The sequence below is a fragment of the Triticum urartu genome, chromosome 3A (genome assembly GCF_056163025.1).
Source record: "Triticum urartu cultivar PI428250 chromosome 3A, HENAU_Tu73, whole genome shotgun sequence".
Taxonomy (NCBI): Eukaryota; Viridiplantae; Streptophyta; class Magnoliopsida; order Poales; family Poaceae; genus Triticum; species Triticum urartu.
Window position 1 is genome coordinate 146,368,837 of NC_141875.1, and position 20,946 is coordinate 146,389,782.

Genomic DNA, 20,946 nt, shown 5'->3' on the forward strand with positions numbered 1-20,946 from the left:
GTATTAAAAAAGTAGCGTGGATACAGTGAAATGCGAAATCCACGTTAGAATTGGAGATCGCTATGTGACACACACTGTAATTCAAATAACTAATTATGTGACACACACTCTAATCCACGTTAGCGTGGATACCGTGGATACCGTTTGATTTTTTTTTCAAATAACTCCTCATTAACTAATTTATAGTATCTCGTTTCGAATGACTAATTATTGCAAGGAAAACACGGGCATGGTAATACATACAGATTCGTTTGCAAATGAAAGAAGATTCGTTTGCATTTTCAAATGTAGGCGCACCAGGTAGACGAGGGTCGTGTCGTGGTGGTCGCGTGTGTCGGATGGACGCTTAGCACCCAGCCACCCACCCCCTCCCTCCCTCCCCCTCCTCCCCCCAAAAAAGGATGGCGATAATATAAGTTCGCGCTTCCACGTTTCGGATTGAAATATCTGGCGGCCCCAATTCCAGCCCTGCAAAATCTCCCTCCTCCACCGTCCCCTTCCGCGCACAGATTGCTCAAATCCCTAATTCGCTGCCAACCCAAGCAAAGTTCGAATCGCCCCTCGTCTCGTCTCTTTACCCACCTCTGTGCCGCCGCCGACGACGAAGACGATGGTCACGCTTCACCACCGCACCGGAGCTACCTCATCTACGCCCTCGTCCATCGCACCGGGTGGTTCACCGACAATGTCGGCCGCCGCAACCGACGTGCCTCACAGACACCGACTTCCACCGCATCAGGTGCGCTTCACCGACGCCGTCTCCCAGCTCAGCGGGGCTACTTCACCGAGCACGTCGTCGCGCCTCCGCCCCCCGAGGCCATTGGGGCTTCACCAACGGTCTCGTCCATCGCATCGTAGTGCTCCGCTGCCACTCAAGATCTGCATCCGTGCACGGACAGCCAACGCCAGCGCATCACCCTCAACGGCTCTGAAGTGACCCGCACTCTAGCTAGGCGAGCATGCCCAAACGCCGGTCCGAACTAGGTATCCACACATCACTCCCTTGTGCACTATTTCGACGACGTTTGGATATCCTTTCACTACTCTCTTAGCTTACAAGCCTATCCAACTCTTACTTTAACTCTTATTTCTTCTAGAGATATCATCTGAAACAAGCAAATCCATTTTTTAGCGAAGCATGATGGCGCTACGGGATCTGGTACACATCCTGCACACCCGTATAACCTTGTAAGCATCTGTCCTCTGGTACAACAGCAAGGTCGATTCCTCTTATTTGATTAGCCATTAGCCGTGTCAAAAATGCAGAGGGGGGTGCAAGGAGCACAAGGCCTGCACATCCAAGCAAGTGGTAACATGGACTTGTACATGGAACATCCCAAGCGCAAGCAGAGCTGTAGTGAGCCTGTACAACGAGCTAGTGTAAGTCCCTGCATTTCATTTCATTCGTACTGGCATTCGTATATGATTTGTGTGCAGTGGCGGATCCATGAATTCAAGTTACCAGGGGTGAACATTTAACTTAAAAAATACAAAGGCACTTGCACTCCGGAAATCAACATAACTTGAGAAATTTGAAGCTACACGCACTTTGAAAACTAGCTAATGATCCAAAGTAGTTCAGATTATAAACACTAAATGACGCAAGCACCAAAAAACACAAAATGCAACATGGTGCACAAGGACTACATACATGGTCTGTACCTACATGAATTATTCATTCTCTGGCTAAAAATATCGAAGTGTAATTGCATCTATAACCAGTGCGCAAACTGCATATCAATATATCTATCCTGCACAAGTATGCCAATAGTTTCAAACAACATATTAGAAAAGTATTTATGCTACGTTGTCATGATACGGGGACTTTCTGGTAGATGGCCTCGATGTTTCCTCAAGCCATGAAAATGCACTATAATTTTCTTGTCATCAATGCTTGTAAATCTCTATGTCTCTCTCAACATAAAGATCATGATTAGAAACTAAATCCTTCAATGGGAGCCTGCAAAATGCTTGCATTAGGTGCCTCATTGGACACTATATGTTCATCACCAGCAGCATGTAAAATGTTTGCATCAAATCCTTCATTAGCAGTCTGTTCATTAGACACTTCAGGATCAAGAACAACATGAGCTTGGATGTTTGCACCAGAAACTTGATTAGATTCATCAGATTCAGTTAGTTCAGTATTGATCGGGGGAGTTATAAAATAAGTAGAAATTGGTTTCATTTGCTCATAGATTCTCTACATACAAGCAGTTTTACAACACCGTCAGGTTTAACTATTGGCCAGAAATTGAAGAGTTGAATTAGATATAATCAGGGATGTGATGTACCTGCTCGTTGCGCATGCTACTCTTGCAAGCTGCGACTGTCCGTTTGCGCAAGCTCGATGCCATGCCCGTGCTGCCGCTGCTGCCTCCCACGCAGGCTACACCCAGGGTTGGATCTTCATCTTCTTCTCCTTCCGTTTGCTTGAAGCCCGGCGACCGCCCTCCAACGAGGGCGCGAGGAAGTGTTGTGTCGGTCTGTCCAGCGGAGGCTAGGTTAGGAGCGAACCAGACTGGAGGCTGGAGCGGATGAATTGGGATTTTTCCTGCTGTCGATCAATATGGGAGGCGCTCGTTTGGGCCATGAGCCTGCTATAGGGCCTACCTTGCACTTATGTTATTGGCCTATCCAAATTGAAACATTTTTCTTCATTTTTTACATTGCCTGCTCGTGCGTTGGGACGAACAAAACTAGCCTGGGCCAACCTGGACGACTCAAACTAGGTGCACACTTTTGAGCCACCCAAGGCGTCCGCCCATACCGGCCCCTATGGCGGCGTCGCCCCTTTTTGCGTGTATGATAGGGGTAGTGAAAAATATTCCAGTGGCGCTTTTGATTTACCCACAGAATGGTTGAATTGCTTGTTTCTATGAACTGAGTTCACCAATAATGTGAAGGATGCCAGTCTTTTCATCCTATTGTAGATTGCTTAGATCTAGTTATGCCAAAAGTAATCGCATGAAATATACAGTAAAAGCCAGTGTGATGTGTGTGGCTACAACTAGTCTAACTACACGTCCTCATATAACATACGAAGGACGCACCATCTTACCAGATTAAACATTCGACTTGCCAATGCAGTGTGGGAAGAAAGAAGTATTGGGACTGCGTATCCAAGCAATTGATGCCATGGACTCCTTCGTACCACCTTGTAAGTGAAAAAGAAGTTGCAGTGTGCCTGTACAAAGAACTAGCGTAAGTTCAGTTACCTGCTTCTCGGAATTTTAGTTAGCCACTTATTGCAAAATTGTTCAATTACGTTGCTTGGCTTAATTTAGTTTGCTACTGATTACATAATGCCACAGCCTGTTAATCCTATTATAGACTGCACCTATCTATGTGTTTGATACTTACTGTTAAGAATTACCTATTTGCCTTGAACTTAAATAGCTACTTGTTTGTTTAACTACTTTGCTGCCACAACAACGGGTTACAATGATGTTAATAACTACCTTTCAACATCGAATTGAAACTCTTTAATTCCTTGTTTGTTTAACTGGTTTGCTGTTATAACTCCCAGTTGAGATGTTTTGCTAACTTCAATTTTTCTAAATCCAATCGGAACTTTAATGGAAAAACAGGTTAGCCCAAGATCAAAGAGCGAGGTCCCCATGGACGTTGTATCATCCCACAACAGTGGCACCGGCCCAATCGTGCATTATGAATTGCCAACTGCTGATGCTCTAGAGGCTAAACTAGTGGTATAAAGAGATTCTGCTTCTGCACTTAGATATGAAGTTGACATGTTGAGGAAGCAAACAGCACAATCAGTAGCAGTACTCAAGACAACCAATAAATATTTGGTGGATTTCAAAACGAAGCAAGCTGAGACTGACCACTGATACGTCTCCAACGTATCAATAATTTATGAAGTATTCATGCTATTATATTACCTGTTTTGGATGTTTGTGGGCTTTATTAAACACTTTTATATTATTTTTGGGACTAACCTATTAACCCAGAGCCCAGTGCCAATTTCTGTTTTTCCTTGTTTTAGAGTATCGTAGAAAAGGAAAATCAAACGGAGTCCAATTGACCTGAAACTTCACGGAACTTATTTTTGGACCAGAAGAAGCCCACGGAGTATCGGAGATGGACCAGGAGAGCCCCGGGCTGCCCACGAGGGTGGGGGGCGCGCCCCCCTGCCCCGTGGACAGCCCGGAGGTCCACCGACGTACTTCTTCCTCCCATATATACCCATATACACTAAAAACTTCAGAGAGCAGAATAGATCGGGAGTTCCGCCACCAGAAGACTCCGTAGCCACCGAAAGCCAATCTAGACCCGTTCTGGCACCCTGCCAGAGGGGGAATCCCTCTCCGGTGGCCATCTTCATCATCCTGGCGCTCTCCATGATGAAGAGGGAGTAGTTCTCCCTCGGGGCTGAGGGTATGTACCAGTAGCTATGTGTTTGATCTCTCTCTCTCTCTCTCTCGTGTTCTTGAGGTGGTACGATCTTGATGTATCGCGAGCTTTGCTATTATAGTTGGATCTTATGATGTTTCTCCCCCTCTACTCTCTTGTAATGGATTGAGTTTTCCCTTTGAAGTTATCTTATCGGATTGAGTCTTTAAGGATTTGAGAACACTTGATATATGTCTTGCGTGGGATACCTGTGGTGACAATGGGGTATTCTATGATCCACTTGATGTATGTTTTGGTGATCAACTTGCAGGTTCCGTGACCTTGGGAATCTATGCATAGAGGTTGGCACACGTTTTCGTCTTGACTCTCCGGTAGAAACTTTGGGGCACTCTTTGAAGTACTTTGTGTTGGTTTGAATAGATGAATCTGAGATTGTGTGATGCATATCGTATAATCATACCCACGGATACTTGAGGTGACATTGGAGTATCTAGGTGACATTAGGGTTTTGGTTGATTTGTATCTTAAGGTGTTATTTTACTATGAACTCTAGGCATGTTTGTGACACTTATAGGAATAGCCCAATAGATTGATCGGAAAGAATAACTTTGAGGTGGTTTCGTACCCTACCATAATCTCTTCGTTTGTTCTCTGCTATTAGTGACTTTGGAGTGACTCTTTGTTGCATGCTGAGGGATAGTTATATGATCCAATTATTTTATTATTGTTGAGAGGACTTGCACTAGTGAAAGTATGAACCCTAGGCCTTGTTTCCTAGCATTGTAATACCGTTTGTGCTCACTTTTATCATTAGTTACCTTGCTGTTTTTATATTTTCAAATTACAAATACCCATATCTATCATCCATATACCACTTGTATCACCATCTCTTCGCCGAACTAGTGCACCTATACAATTTACCATTCTATTGGGTGTGTTGGGGACACAAGAGACTCTTTGCTATTTGGTTGCAGGGTTGTTTGAGAGAGACCATCTTCATCCTACACCTCCAATGGATTGATAAACCTTAGGTCATCCACTTGAGGGAAATTTGGTACTGTCCTACAAACCTCTGCACTTGGAGGCCCAACAAAATATACAAGAAGAAGGTTGTGTAGTAGACATCAAGCTCTTTTCTGGCGCCTTTGCCAGGGAGGCGAGGTAAGCGGCACTAACACCCCGTCAACTAAGCTCTTTTCTGGCGCCGTTGCCGGGGAGGTTAGTGCTTGAAGGTATATCTTTAGATCTTGCAATCGAATCTTTTTGTTTCTTGTTTTATCACTAGTTTAGTTTATAAAAGAAAACTACCAAAAAATGGAATTAAGGGTACCTCATATGCTTCATCTTTTTAATATCTATCATGAAAATAAGGATTCCGATAATTGTGCTCAAGTGCTAGAAGAAGAATGCATTAGAATGTTTGGCACTAAATATTTGAATGATGAGCATGATTGCAATGTTGTTAGTATGAATTGCTTGAATATCTATGATGCTAATGATATGCAAAGCCACAAGCTTGGGGAAGCTATATTTGATGAAGATGATATTTTTTGTCCCCCAAGTTTTGATGAGCAAATTTATTATGATCAAAGCATGCCTCCTATCTATGATGATTATTGTGATGACACGTATGCTTTAAATAATAATTATAACAATGAAACTTGTCATCTTGATTTCAATTTTCAATCCCATGATAGTTACTTTGTTGAGTTTGCTCCCACTACTATTCATGAGAAAGAAATTTGCTTATGTGGAAAGTAATAAAAATTCTATGCTTGTAGATCATGAAAATAGTGCTTTATGTGATAGTTATATTGTTGAATCCATTCATGATGCTACTGAAAATTATTATTAGGTAGGAATATATTCTTGTAGGAGTTGCAATAATATCAAGTTTCCTCTCTATGTGCTTAAAATCTTGAAGTTTTGCTTGCTTTACCTTCCTATCCAAGTTGATTCTTGTTCCCATAAGTTGTTTGCTCACAAAATCCCTGTGCATAGGAAGTGGGTTAGGCTTAAATGTGCTAGTCATATTCTTCATGATGCTCTCTTTATGTTGCAATTCTTATCTTTTATGTGAGCATCATTGAAATCATTATGCCTAGCGCTTGTTGGGAGGCAACCCAATTTTATTTTTGTTCCTTGCTTTTTGCTCCTGTTTATTAATAAATAATTCATCTAGCCTCTGTTTAGATGTGGTTTTATGCTTTTAATTAGTGTTTGTGCCAGGTAGAACCGTTGGGAAGACTTGGGGAAAGTCTTTTTGATCTTGCTGTAAAAAACAGAAACTTTAGCGCTCACGAGAATTGCTTCCATTTTTATTTGGAGAGTTATATTTAGTTAATTATTTTTGCAGATTATTAACATATAAATTCCTCACGTCCAGCAATTTATTTTAGAATTTTTGAGGTTCCAGAAGTTTGCGTTAGTTACATATTACTACAGACTGTTCTGTTTTTGGCAGATTCTGTTTTTCATGTGTTGTTTACTTATTTTGATGAATCTATGGCTAGTAAAAAAGTTTATAAACCATAGATAAGTTGGAATACAGTAGGTTTAACACCAATATAAATAAATAATGAGTTCATTACAGTACCTTGAAGTGGTGTTTTGTTTTCTTTTGCTAACGGAGCTTACGAGTTTTCTATTAAGTTTTGTGTTGTGAAGTTTTCAAGTTTTGGGTAAAGATTTGATGGACTATGGTATAAGGAGTGGCAAGAACCTAAGCTTGGGGATTCCCAAGGAACCCCAAGGTAATATTCAAAGAAAACCAAGAGCCTAAGCTTGGGGATGCCCCGGAAGGCATCCCCTCTTTCGTCTTCGTTCATCGGTAAGTTTACTTGGAACTATATTTTTATTTACCACATGATATGTGTTTTGCTTGGAGTGTCATTTTATTTTATTTAGGTTTGCTTGCTGTTCGAATAAAATACCAAGATCTGAAATTCTTAAATGTTAGAGAGTCTTCACATAGTTGCATAATTATTCAACTACTCATTGATCTTCACTTATATCTTTCGGAGTAGTTTGTTGTTGCTCTAGTGCTTCACTTATATCCTTTTAGAGCACGGTGGTGGTTTTATTTTATAGAAATAGATGAACTCTCATGCTTCACATATATTATTTTGAGAGTCCTAAACAGCATGGTAATTTGCTTTGGTTATGAATTTAGTCCTAATATGATGGGCATCCAAGATGGATATAATAAAAACTTTCATATAGAGTGCATTGAATACTAAGAGAAGTTTGATACTTGATGATTGTTTTGAGATATGGAGATAGTGATATCAAAGTTGTTCTAGTTGAGTAGTTGTGAATTTGAGGAATACTTGTGTTGAAGTTTGCAAGTCCCGTAGCATGCACGTATGGTAAACGTTGTGTAACAAATTTGAAACATGAGGTGTTATTTCATTGTATTCCTTATGAGTGGCGGTCGGGGACGAGCGATGGTCTTTTGCTACCAATCTATCCCCCTATGAGCATGCGTGTAATACTTGGTTTTTGATGACTTGTAGATTTTTGAAATAAGTTTGTAAGTTCTTTATGACTAATGTTGAGTCCATGGATTATACGCACTCTCACCCTTCCACCATTGCTAGCCTCTTCGGTGTCGTGCATTGCCCTTTCTCACCTTGAGAGTTGGTGCAAACTTCACCGGTGCATCCAAACCCCGTGATATGATATGCTCTGTCACACATAAACCTCCTTATATCTTCCTCAAAATAGCCTCCATACCTACCTATTATGGCATTTCCATAGCCATTCCGAGATATATTGCCATGCAACTTTCCACCATTCCGTTTATTATGACACGCATCATCATTGTCATATTGCTTTGCATGATCATGTAGTTGACATCGTATTTGTGGCAAAGCCACTGTTCATAATTTTTCATACATGTCACTCTTGATTCATCGCAAACCCGGTACACCGCCGGAGGCATTCATATAGAGTCATATCTTGTTCTAGTATCGAGTTGTAATCTTTGAGGTGTAAATAAATAGAAGTGTGATGATCATCATTAATAGAGCATTGTCCCCCCAAAAAAGAGAAAGGCCAAAAAAAAGGAAGGCCCAAAAAAGAGAAAGGCCAAATAAAAAAAAGGAAGGCCAAAATAAAAATAAATATAAACATAAAAATAAAAAGGGGTAATGCTACTATCCTTTTTCCACACTTGTGCTTCAAAGTAGCACCATGATCTTTATGATAGAGAGTCTATTGTTTTGTCGCTTTCATATACTAGTGGGAATTTTTCATTATAGAACTTGGCTTGTATATTCTAACAATGGGCCTCAAATGCCCTAGGTCTTCGTGAGAAAGCAAGTTGGATGCACACCCACTTAGTTTCTTTTGTTGAGATTTCATACATTTATAGCTCTAGTGCATCCGTTGCATGGCAATCCCTACTCCTTGCATTGACATCAATTGATGGGCATCTCCCTAGCCCATTGATTAGCCGCGTCGATATGAGACTTTATCCTTTTTGTCTTCTCCATATAACCCCCTCATTATATTCTATTCCACCCATAGTGCTATATCCATGGCTCACGATCATGTATTGCGTGAAAGTTGAAAAATGTTTGAGATTACTAAAGTATGAAACAATTGCTTGGCTTGTCATCGGGGTTGTGCATGATGAGAGCATTCTTGTGTTACGAAAATGGAGCATGACCAAACTATATGATTTTGTAGGGATGAACTTTCTTTGGCCATGTTATTTTGAGAAGACATGATTGCTTAGTTAGTATGCTTGAAGTATTATTGTTTTTATGTCAATATTAAACTTTTGTCTTGAATCTTATGGATCTGAATATTCTTGTGTAACATCCCAAATTTTCAATTTGGAATGATATACATAGTCATCCATGCATATCATATTTTATTTGCATTTCGTCTCGCGATCCTCGAAATCCTAAGCAACTCAAGGACCCTTGGAGAGAGTTGAGGATTTTCCCCGGTTTTCATATTTGATTTTTATCAAATCTGAAACGAGGATTTTTGATTTTAATTATTTTTCTCTCCAAAAATATTTCATATTAAAATATATGAGAGGAGATAATATGACTTCTCCAAGATAATTGAAATATAGGAGGAAAATATTAAAATCAAATATTTGTTTTATTTGGATTTTATTGCAATTTTGTTTGCATTAGAAAAATCGCACATTTTCAAAGTTGCATTTTAGGGCCAAGAAAATGTTCATCTCGTTCTAAATATTTTATTTAGACGATGAAAATTTATTTTGGCATTTTTCAATTTTTATTTATTTTTCTAGGATTTTATTTCTATCGGCGGAATTATTTAAAAAAAAGGTTCCCGCGCCCGACTGGGCCTAAGTCCCAGCCGAGCCAGGCCGGCCCGTAGCCGTCGCCGCCTCCCTGCGCGCGCGCCGCCCCGCCGCCGCTCGGACTAGGAGTCCGAGCCGGACTCCGCCGCCGCCGCTTGCCCCTCCTCCAAGCAAGCCGCCGCCGCCCCGCCACCTCGCCTCGCCGGAGTCCCTCGCCGGAGGTAGCCGCCGGACTCCGAGCCGCCGTTTTTTTTAATGAATCGTTCAATTTTTTTTAGAAAACCCAAGATTCGTTTTTTTTATCGCCGGTTTTTCTCGGTTCTTCTAGTTAGCGGACGTTTGTCCATACGTTCGTTTTAACGAACGGTTTTCGCCCGTTAGTTACAGTTAACGAATGCTCATTCGTTAGTTTGTTCGTCAGTTTTCTTTTATCGGATTTATTCCGCGAGTTTTCTGATCGCGATTTCTGATCCGATCTTAGTTTCTGTTTTTCTTTTTGCTCGTTAGTCGGAATCAGGCGATTCAAGCGCCTAGAGTTTCGTCTCGAAACCGTCTTTCCGTTTAACCAACTTAAATAAGTTTTTTCTACTGTAAAATTTGGCCTAGGTTCAGATTAGTAAACGAAGCTTCTTTCTTTCACCGTTTGAGTTTCGTTGCTCCGTTTGATCTGATTCTTTTTGTGAACCGGAGTTCTTAAGTTGAACTTTCTGGTCAACCGATTTTATTTGAGTTTTGCTTGCGCATCTTTTCTTGTTGCTTATGTATGTTATTGTTTGTTTGCGATAGAACACCCGGAGTGCGAAGCGGGCTACTACGAGGCCCTAGGTTTCGCAGACCGTTAGCAAGGCAAGTAACACTTTGATCATATCCCTTTTATCACCCAGTTTTTATGCATTAGTTCCAATCCTCTAACATTGCATGATTAGGATGTCATTAACATGTGTGTTGGGAAGTAGTTGATGAGGTAGAACCTATTACCCTGTTACATTCAAACCCTTGGGAGTTACTTCTACGCGTTGCTTATATTGCTATGCTATGCTCGTAGACGTGGTTTGGGTTTGAGCGAAATCCATGACAGATGTAAGATTGTTAAATAATGGTTCAACTTAAGGTGGCAACTTAAATTAACATTTGGGTGGATTGAGGCACCTGGAGTACCCAGTGTTGCCTGTATTTTTGGAAATCCCGGAGTACCTGTGTGATCTTCCTATGGACCGCCACCCAGTCCCAAAGGGAACTAAGATGATTCATGCTAGAAACTTCCGTGTGTAGCCATAGGCTATTATGGGCTCTAGCATAGTTGAGTAAGTTACGTGAAGCTCTTGAAGAGGCAGATCAATAGGTAGTGGGATGTAGGTTTGGTATGGTCTGTCCGGAGTAGAGAGTTAATGTTTCTGAAAGACTGTGTCTCGGTCATCCGTTTCTCAAACACCTTGTAGTGCGATAAATCCAACGGAGGCGATCGAGTCTTGTGGGGAAAAGTGCACAAACCTCTGCAGAGTGTATAATCTAATCATGGTTAGCCGTGTCCCCGGTTATGGACAATTCTTGAGTATCTAGTATTTGGGTTATCACATGTATCTCATCATTCTTAATTAATATTGTTGGGATGTTAATCACTTTAATTGTGATTGAGTTGGAGGAACCTTCTCAATGTTATTCAACTACCATGATAGTTAAATTAAAAATCTATTCCTTTGTTGTAGGGAAAAATTGGTTGTTCGCAAAAACTATAACCATAGAGCTTTCCACCAGCCAAATATGCATGTAGTGATAGCATTATTCTGTTCTTGCTCTACTATGTTATTTTGCCAGCATATTCCATGTGCTGGCCCATTTTTGGGCTGTAACGTATTATCTTGCAGACTTTTCAGACGAGGAGTAAGGTTCGTTAGGTCGTTGCCGTGCAGCTCAGCTATGCCGTTGGAGTTAATGGACTCACTTCATCTTCCAAGCCTTCCGCTGTTATCGTATTAGATGGCCTTAAGCCATATTATTGTAGTAAGTTCTCTTTTGAGACATTCGATGTAATAAGTGTGTGATTGCCACTCTGTTATGAATCCTTCGAGTACTGTGTGTGTCAGCATTACCGATCCAGGGATGACACAGATGCACAGAGACTTGGCCATCTGAGGTCGGGTCGCTACAAGATGGTATCAGAGCACAGGATGAGTGTAGGACACGACCACTAAGATAAACCCTAGGTCACACTTCTCTACTCATTTCTGACTCCTCTCCATTTTCTACTTTTTAGGATGACGGAGATGAAGAACAAGTTTGCACAACCAGATGAAGACACACCTTTTGGACGCCACTTGAAGGAAGTCACTAGGTACTTGAACATTGGAATACCAAGCTTCACCGGAACGTACAACGCCACTTTACCTGAAGAGGAGCGCTGGATGGTTCAAGTACAAGTTCCAGGAAGGATGTTCTCGCCAACCTCTAAACCCATAGAGTTTTCTTTTGAAGCACCCACCTGGAGTCTAGGCAAGAGCATGGCAACCCACATTAACTTGGGACGCATTGGAGAAGTCTACAACAGGGAGCTTAAGGACACTATCTACCAAATATGTGGACGCCGAGACGAGCAATGGGAAGTAATCAGCACCAGAAAGGATAGATCCATTGCAGCTTTCATCCAGGAGTTAAACCAGCACATTCGACGTCAAGAGAACCATATGTGCGCAAACATGATGGACTTGAAGAAGGCGAAGAATAGAATCATCGAGCTTGAGGAAGAACTCAAGTTTACACGCGATGGATATGAGGAGGAAATCAAGACACTACTGAAGAAGAATGACAACCTAGTCAAGAAGATCGGAGTATTCATGGGAGGACCGGCACCAATAGAAGAAGAAGAAGAACCCAAGGAGATACGCCCCGAGGACTACATCATCATCGATGACACCGATTCCGATACTAGTGATGATGATTTTGAAGATGAAGCTGGAGCAGACATCATGGAGTCTTCCACCGATCAAAATTTCTAGATGACCACCAAATATTAGTAGTATTCCCCCATGTAATTAGTAATAGATGAGCACTTTGCGATACTCCTAGACCATTTGTATGCCCTTGCTTGATTGATTGAGTGAAATGTTTGTGTTTGTCTCATGTGCATATGGGTACTATTTTCTCATTAGACCCCTTTTCTATTCTGATCTCTTCCATCTAAACCCATCAGATGCCTCCGAGACGTGACACCATTTTTGCTTTCCCACCGGAGCTCACCCAGTTGATCCAGCAGTAGAATACTTTGATGCAATTGCTAGTTCAGAACCAGGGCAACAACAACAACAACCCACCGCCAGTGGACAACCTAGCCCGTTTTCTAAGGTTACAACCGCCGGTGTTTTCCAGTAGCACCGAGCCAATAGTTGCTGATGATTGGATACGCCGTATTGGAAGGGAGTTGACCACCGCGGGATGCACTGATTCTAAGAAGGTGCATTTTTCCGCACATCAGTTGGATGGACCAGCAGCATCATGGTGGGAGAATTACACAGCCACTTTCCCCATGGCCAACGTCACTTGGGACCAGTTTTAGCAAGATTTCCGCACGGCCCATGTCTCAACTGGAGTTATGCAGATGAAGAAGCGGGAGTTCCGCAACCTACGCCAGGGGAACCGTACTGTGGCTCAGTACATGGATGATTTTAGCAAGTTATCACGCTATGCCCCTGATGATGTGGCCACAGATGTTGTGAAGCAGGAGAAGTTTATGGAAGGGCTGAACGATGATATGAGCATGCAGTTGATGGTAGCAACCTTCAACAACTACCATGAGTTGGTAGATAAGGCTCTTATGATTGAAGGGAAGCAGCAGCAAATTGAGAGCCGCAAGAGAAAGTATGGACAAGGGAAGTATAACTCAGGAGCTCAGCAGAAGCCTCGCCTAACCCCGAATTCGGGAGGAGTTGTTCATAACCATGGAGGTCACAACCACACTGGAGGAGGATCGCATAACCACAACGGTTCTAAGAATGGGAATGGGAACGGAGCCAACAATAATCAGAACCGCCCCAATCCAGCCACACCCGCCAAAAGAGATCTAAGTCACGTTACTTGTTTCAAGTGTGGGAAGACTGGACACTACGCCACGGAGTGCCCTGAAGGAAAGAATGGAAACGAAAATGGGAGCGCCAGGAAGAAACCCAATCCATTCAACAAAGGACAAGTGAACCACGTTAACGTGGAGGAGGTTGAAGAGCAGCCGGACGCGGTAATAGGTAAGTTTTTGGTTAAGTAATTTACCGCTCTTGTTCTTTTCGATACTGGTGCATCACATTCATACATATCAAGGGGATTTGTGGATAAGTTTAAACTACCAACCCAAACCCTTAGGACCCCTCTGTTAGTAAACTCACCCGGAGCAGAATACATGGCTACCCAATGGTGCGACCAGGTACCCTTAACCATTGGCACACATGTGTTTCCGTCCGACCTAATTATCTTGGAGTCACAAGGATTGGATGTGATATTAGGTATGGACTGGATGTCAAAGTTTGGAGGAAGTATTGACTGTGCTAGTAAGTCGATTTATCTTACCACCCCGGAGGGAAAAATGATTAAGTATGTGTCTAGGCATGTGCCTAGGAGGAGCCAAGTGAATGCCCTTACGGGAGTTGTTCAGGAGGAAGTGCCTATAGTGAAGGATTATCCGGATGTTTTTCCAGAGGAGTTACCAGGCATGCCACCGGATAGAGACATTGAGTTTTTGATAGAGCTGTTTCGAGGAACAGGACCAATATCCAAGAGACCCTATCGGATTCCCGCAAATGATCTGGAGGAAATCAAGAAACAGATCAAGGAGTTACTGGAGAAAGGATACATTCAAAGAAGTTCATCACCTTGGGGAGCCCCAGTGCTTTTGGTTGAGAAGAAGGATAACTCCCTAAGGATAGTTGTTGATTATCAAGCCTTGAATGAGGTGACGATTAAGAACAAGTACCCACTGCTGATGATCAACGATCTGTTTGATCAGTTGCAAGGAGCTAAGGTGTTTTCGAAGATCGATTTGAGATCGGGATACCATCAGTTGAAGGTACGTGAGAAAGATATACCAAAGACAGCGTTCACAACGCGGTATGGATTATACGACACGGTCATGTCATTTGGACTGACTAATGCCCCTGCTTATTTCATGAGCATGATGAACAAGGTATTCATGGAGTATTTGGACAAGTTTTTTGTGGTGTTTATTGATGGTATTATGGTATACTCGAAGAACGAAGAGGAGCACAAGGAGCATTTGCGCTTAGTTCTCGAGAAACTTAGGGAACACCAGTTGTATGCTAAGTTTAGCAAATGCGAGTTTTGGTTGAAGGAAGTCGGGTTCCTTGGACATGTTATATCAGGAGAAGGTATAGCAGTAGACCCCAACAAAATTCAGTCAGTCATTGAATGGTTGGCACCCACCTCAGTTAGCGAGATCCGCAGTTTACTTGGACTCGCGGGTTACTATCGGAGATTCATTGAGAACTTTTCCAAGATTGCGAAGCCAATGACTGAACTGTTCAAGAAGGATACGAAGTTTAAATGGACAGAAGATTGCGAGGCAAGTTTCCAGGAGTTGAAGAAACGTTTGACTACAGCGCCAGTGCTAACACTGCCGGATATACATAAGGAATTCCAAGTTTATTGTGACGCCTCTCGCTTAGGACTTGGATGTGTACTTATGCAGGATGGAAGAGTTGTTTCGTATGCCTCACGACAACTAAAAACTCATGAGTTGAACTATGCCACACATGATTTGGAGTTAGCAGCCGTAGTGCATGCATTGAAGACCTGGAGGCATTACCTTATTGGAAACCGATGTGATGTATACACGGACCATAAGAGTCTGAAGTACATCTTCACCCAGAAGGAACTGAACCTTAGACAGAGGAGATGGTTGGATCTTATAAAGGATTATGACATGAAGCTACACTATCATCCAGGAAAGGCCAATGTCGTAGCTGACGCCTTGAGCAGGAAGAGTTATGCTAAATAACCTTAAAAGTAAGGGACTGCCGAAGGAGTTAGCAGAGGATATCATGGAACTTCGATTAGAGATTGTTCCTAGAGGATTCGTTCCAATAATGGAGGTCTAGTCGACATTGCTGGACAAGATTTGGGAAGCTCAGAAGGATGACAAGGAGATTGCCGAGATAAAGGAGAAGATGAGCAAAGGAAAGGCCAAAGGTTTTCGTGAGGATGAGCACGATACCCTATGGTTTGAGGACCGAGTTTATGTGCCCAATAACCAGGAGATCAGGAAGTTAATACTTCAAGAGGCTCATGACTCACCATACTCGATGCATCCCGGAAACACCAAGATGTATCTGGATTTGAAGGAACGTTTCTGGTGGACCGGTATGAAGAAGGATATTGCCGAGTAGGTAGCCGTATGTGATGTATGCCAAAGAGTGAAGGCAGAACATCAGAAGCCAGCAGGACTGTTACAGCCTATGCCGATACCCGAATGGAAGTGGGATAAACTTGGCATGGATTTTATTACCGGATTGCCCAGGACTAAAGCAGGGTATGATTCTATATGGGTAGTAGTTGATCGCTTGACCAAAGTGGCTCACTTCATCCCAATGAAAACCACTTATACAAGTGCGAAGTTGGCCAAGATTTATATGTCTAGGATCGTATGCCCGCATGGAGTTCCAAGGACCATCGTATCATATAGAGGAACACAGTTTACTTCAAAGTTTTGGCATCAGTTACATCAGACTTTGGGGACTAGGTTGGAGTTCAGTACAACTTTTCACCCACAGACAGATGGACAGACCGAGAGAGTGAACCAAATTTTGGAGGACATGTTGAGAGCCTGTGCGCTAGATTATGGATCTAGTTGGGATGACAATTTGCCTTACGCAGAGTTCTCGTACAACAATAGCTACCAAGCCAGATTGAAGATGGCACCGTTTGAAGCCCTGTATGGACGCAGGTGTAGAACACCTTTGATGTGGGACGAGGTAGGAGACCGACAGTTGTTTGGACCAGACTTGATCAATGAGTCTGAGGAGAAGGTTAAATTGATTCGTGATAGATTGAAGAGTGCTTAGTCCAGGCAGAAGAGTTATGCAGACTCAAAACGCAAAGAGGTAACCTATGAAATTGGAGACAAAGTATATCTGTGAGTATCTCCCTTGCGGGGAGTGAAACGTTTTGGAGTTAAGGGGAAATTAGCTCCGAGATTTGTGGGACCGTATCGTGTTTTGGAATGGATGGCAGAAGTTGCCTACAAATTGGAATTACCCGAGGGATTGTTTGGAGTTCATGATGTGTTTCACGTTTCACAGCTGAAGAAGTGTCATGCTGAGATGGCCGACATACTATTAAGAGATACAGTACCCTTGGAGGCAATTCAGTTGGACAGTGATTTGACTTACGAGGAGAAGCCAGTAAAGATTCTTGAGTTTGCCAGTAGAGTCACCCGCAGTAAGGTTATCATGTTTTGCAAAGTTCATTGGAGCCACCATACCGAGGATGAAGCCACCTAGAAACGAGAGGATGATCTTCGCAAAGACCACCCACACCTATTTTCTAGCCAACTCGAATCTCGAGGGCGAGATTCATCTTAAGGGGGTAGGTTTGTAACATCCAAATTTTCAATTTGGAATGCTATACATAGTCATCCATGCATATCATATTTTATTTGCATTTCGTCTCGCGATCCTTGAAATCCTAAGCAACTCAAGGACCCTCGGAGAGAGTTGGGGATTTTCCCCGGTTTTCATATTTGATTTTTATCAAATCTGAAACGAGGATTTTTGATTTTAATTATTTTTCTCTTCGAAAATATTTCATATTAAAATATATGAGAGGAGATAATATGACTTCTCCAAGATAATTGAAATATAGGAGGAAAAATATTAAAATCAAATATTTGTTTTATTTGGATTTTATTACAATTTTGTTTGTATTAGAAAAATTGCACGTTTTCAAAGTTGCATTTTAGGGCCAAGAAAATGTTCATCTCGTTCTAAATATTTTATTTAGACGATGAAAATTTATTTTGGCATTTTTAGATTTTTATTTATTTTTCTAGGATTTTATTTCTGTCGGCAGAATTATTTAAAAAAAGGTTCCCGCGCCCGACTGGGCCTAAGGCCCAGCCGAGCCAGGCCGGCCCGCAGCCGCCGCCACCTCCCCGCGCGCGCGCCGCCCCGCCGCTGCTAGGACTAGGAGTCCGAGCCGGACTCCTCCGCCGCCGCTTGCCCCTCCTCCAAGCAAGCCGCCGCTGCCGCCCCACAAGCCGCCGCCGCCGCCCCACAAGCCGCCGCCCCGCCACCTCGCCTCACCGGAGCCCCTTGCCGGAGGTAGCCGCCGGACTCCGAGCCGCTGGTTTTTTTAAGAACCGTTCGGTTTTTTTAGAAAATCCTAGATTCGTTTTTTTCAGATCGCCGGTTTTTCTCGGTTCTTCTAGTTAGCGGACATTCGTCCGTACGTTCATTTTAATGAACGGTTTTCGCCCGTTAGTTATAGTTAATGAGCGCTCGTTCGTTAGTCTGTTCGTCAGTTTTCTTTTATCGGATTTATTCCGCGAGTTTTCTGATCGCGATTTCTGATCCGATCTTAGTTTCTGTTTTTCTTTTCGCTCGTTAGTCGGAATCAGGCGATTCAAGCGCCTAGAGTTTCGTCTCGAAACCCTCTTTCCGTTTAACCAACTTAAATAAGTTTTTTCTACTGTAAAATTTGGCCTAGGTTCAGATTAGTAAATGAAGCTTCTTTCTTTCGCCGTTTGAGTTTCGTTTCTCCGTTTGATTTGATTCTTTTTGCGAACCGGAGTTCTTAAGTTGAACTTTCTGGTCAACCGATTTTATTTGAGTTTTGTTTGCGCATCTTTGCTTTTTGCTTATGTATGTTATTGTTTATTTCCGATAGAACACCCAGAGTGCGAAGCGTGCTACTACGAGTCCCTAGGTTTCGCAGACCGTCAGCAAGGCAAGTAACACTTTGATCATATCCCTTTTATCACCTAGTTTTTATGCATTAGTTCCAATCCTCAAACATTGCATGATTAGGATTTCATTAACATGTGGGTTGGGAAGTAGTTGATGCGGTAGAACCTATTACCCTGTTACATTCAAACCCTTGGGAGTTACTTCTACGCGTTGCTTATATTGCTATGCTATGCTATGCTCGTAGACGTGGTTTGGGTTTGAGCGAAATCCATGACAGATGTGAGATTGTTAAATAATGGTTCAACTTAACGTGGCAACTTAAATTAACATCTGGGTGGATTGAGGCACCTGGAGTACGCAGTGTTGCCTATATTTTTGGAAATCCCGGAGTACCCGTGTGATCTTCCTATGGACCGCCACCCAGTCCCAAAGGGAACTGAGATGATTCATGCTAGAAACTTTCGTGTGCAGCCACAGGCTATTATGGGCTCTAGCATAGTTGAGTAAGTTACGTGAAGCTCTTGAAGAGGCAGAGCAGCAGGTAGTGGGATGTAGGTTTGGTATGGTCTGTCCGGAGTAGAGAGTTAATGTTTCTGAAAGACTGTGTCTCGGTCATCCATTTCTCAAACACCTTGTAGTGCGATAAATCCAACGGAGGCGATCGAGTCTTGTGGGGAAAAGTGCACAAACCTCTGCAGAGTGTATAATCTAATCATGGTTAGCCGTGTCCCCGGTTATGGACAATTCTGGAGTATCTAGTATTTGGGTTATCACATGGATCTCATCATTCTTAATTAATATTGTTGGGATGTTAATCACTTTAATTGGGATTGAGTTGGAGGAACCTTCTCAATGTTGTTCAACTACCATGATAGTTAAATTAAAAATCTATTCTTTGTTGTAGGGAAAAATTGGTTGTTCACAAAAACTATAACCATAGAGCTTTCCACCAGCCAAATATGCATGTAGTGATAGCATTATTCTGTTCTTGCTCTACTATGTTATTTTGCCAGCATATTCCATGTGCTGGCCCGTTTTCGGGCTGCAAGATATTATCTTGCAGACTTTTCAGACGAGGAGTAAGGTTCGTTAGGTCGTTGCCGTGCAGCTCAGCTATGCCGTTGGAGTTAATGGACTCACTTTATCTTCCAAGCCTTCCGCTGTTATCGTATTAGATGGCCTTAAGCCATATTATTGTAGTAAGTTCTCTTTTGAGACATTCGATGTAATAAGTGTGTGATTGCCACTCTGTTATAAATCCTTCGAGTACTGTGTGTGTCAGCATTACCGATCCAGGGATGACACAGATGCACAGAGACTTGGCCATCTGAGGTCGGGTCGCTACAAGATGGTATCAGAGCACAGGCTGAGTGTAGGACACAACCACTAAGATAAACCCTAGGTCACACTTCTCTACTCATTTCCGACTCCTCTCCATTTTCTACTTTTTAGGATGACGGAGATGAAGAACAAGTTTGCACAACCAGATGAAGACACACCTTTTGGACGCCACTTGAAGGAAGTCACTAGGTGTCGACGTATCATAGGCGCTTTGGGTCCAATGAGTGGATGACATCTGTCCCAACGGTGAGCCGACATGTGTTTCCTCCAGCCAATGATGATTTTACACGTGGAAAATCCCCATTGGTCGGGGCTGTTAACGGGTTATCGGATCCAAAACCAGACCCGATAGCTTAACGGCATTCCATTACAGTGGATGCCATGTGTCGATCACCCTTGACGAAAGCACTTCTGTGACGCGCGATTTATCGTCATGGAAGTGGACACTTCCATGATGATAATTTTGGTAATGTCATGGAACACTTCTGCGACAACACATGTATGACTATCTTGATTCTGTCATAAATTTGTCATGGATGTACATGCATGACAGAAAACATGACCTACTGTGACAAACACGTATCATCACGGAAGTGTATTTTTTTGTAATGCTCGGCCTTGCCCCCTCCCCCTTCCTCTCGTGGCCGGCTCTGCTGCCACGAGCTCTTGGGAAGGAGGGACGCGCTGTCGAGCAGAGACCCTCGCCGCCACCGTCGATGGACCGGCGCCCCCTCTCGCCATGGCAAATGAAAGAGCGAAGCCGAAGTGGAAGGAGAGGGATGATGAAAGATTCTGGGGTGCCATCCCCCTCCCCTTCTTATAAAGGGGCGGGGTAGGGATTCGTCTGCCCACTCAGCCAATCCGACCATTAGGGGTGCAGAGAATCAAGGCCGACCCACTACCCCAATCAGCAGCGACCCGTTTCCCTGCCTCGCCATTCAAGGCCCGCACCCACCGCCGAGCATCTTCAGAGCACGGGGAGTAAATTGCAAAAAACCACCACAATTGTGGACTCTAAATCAAAAAACCACCACCATTCATTTT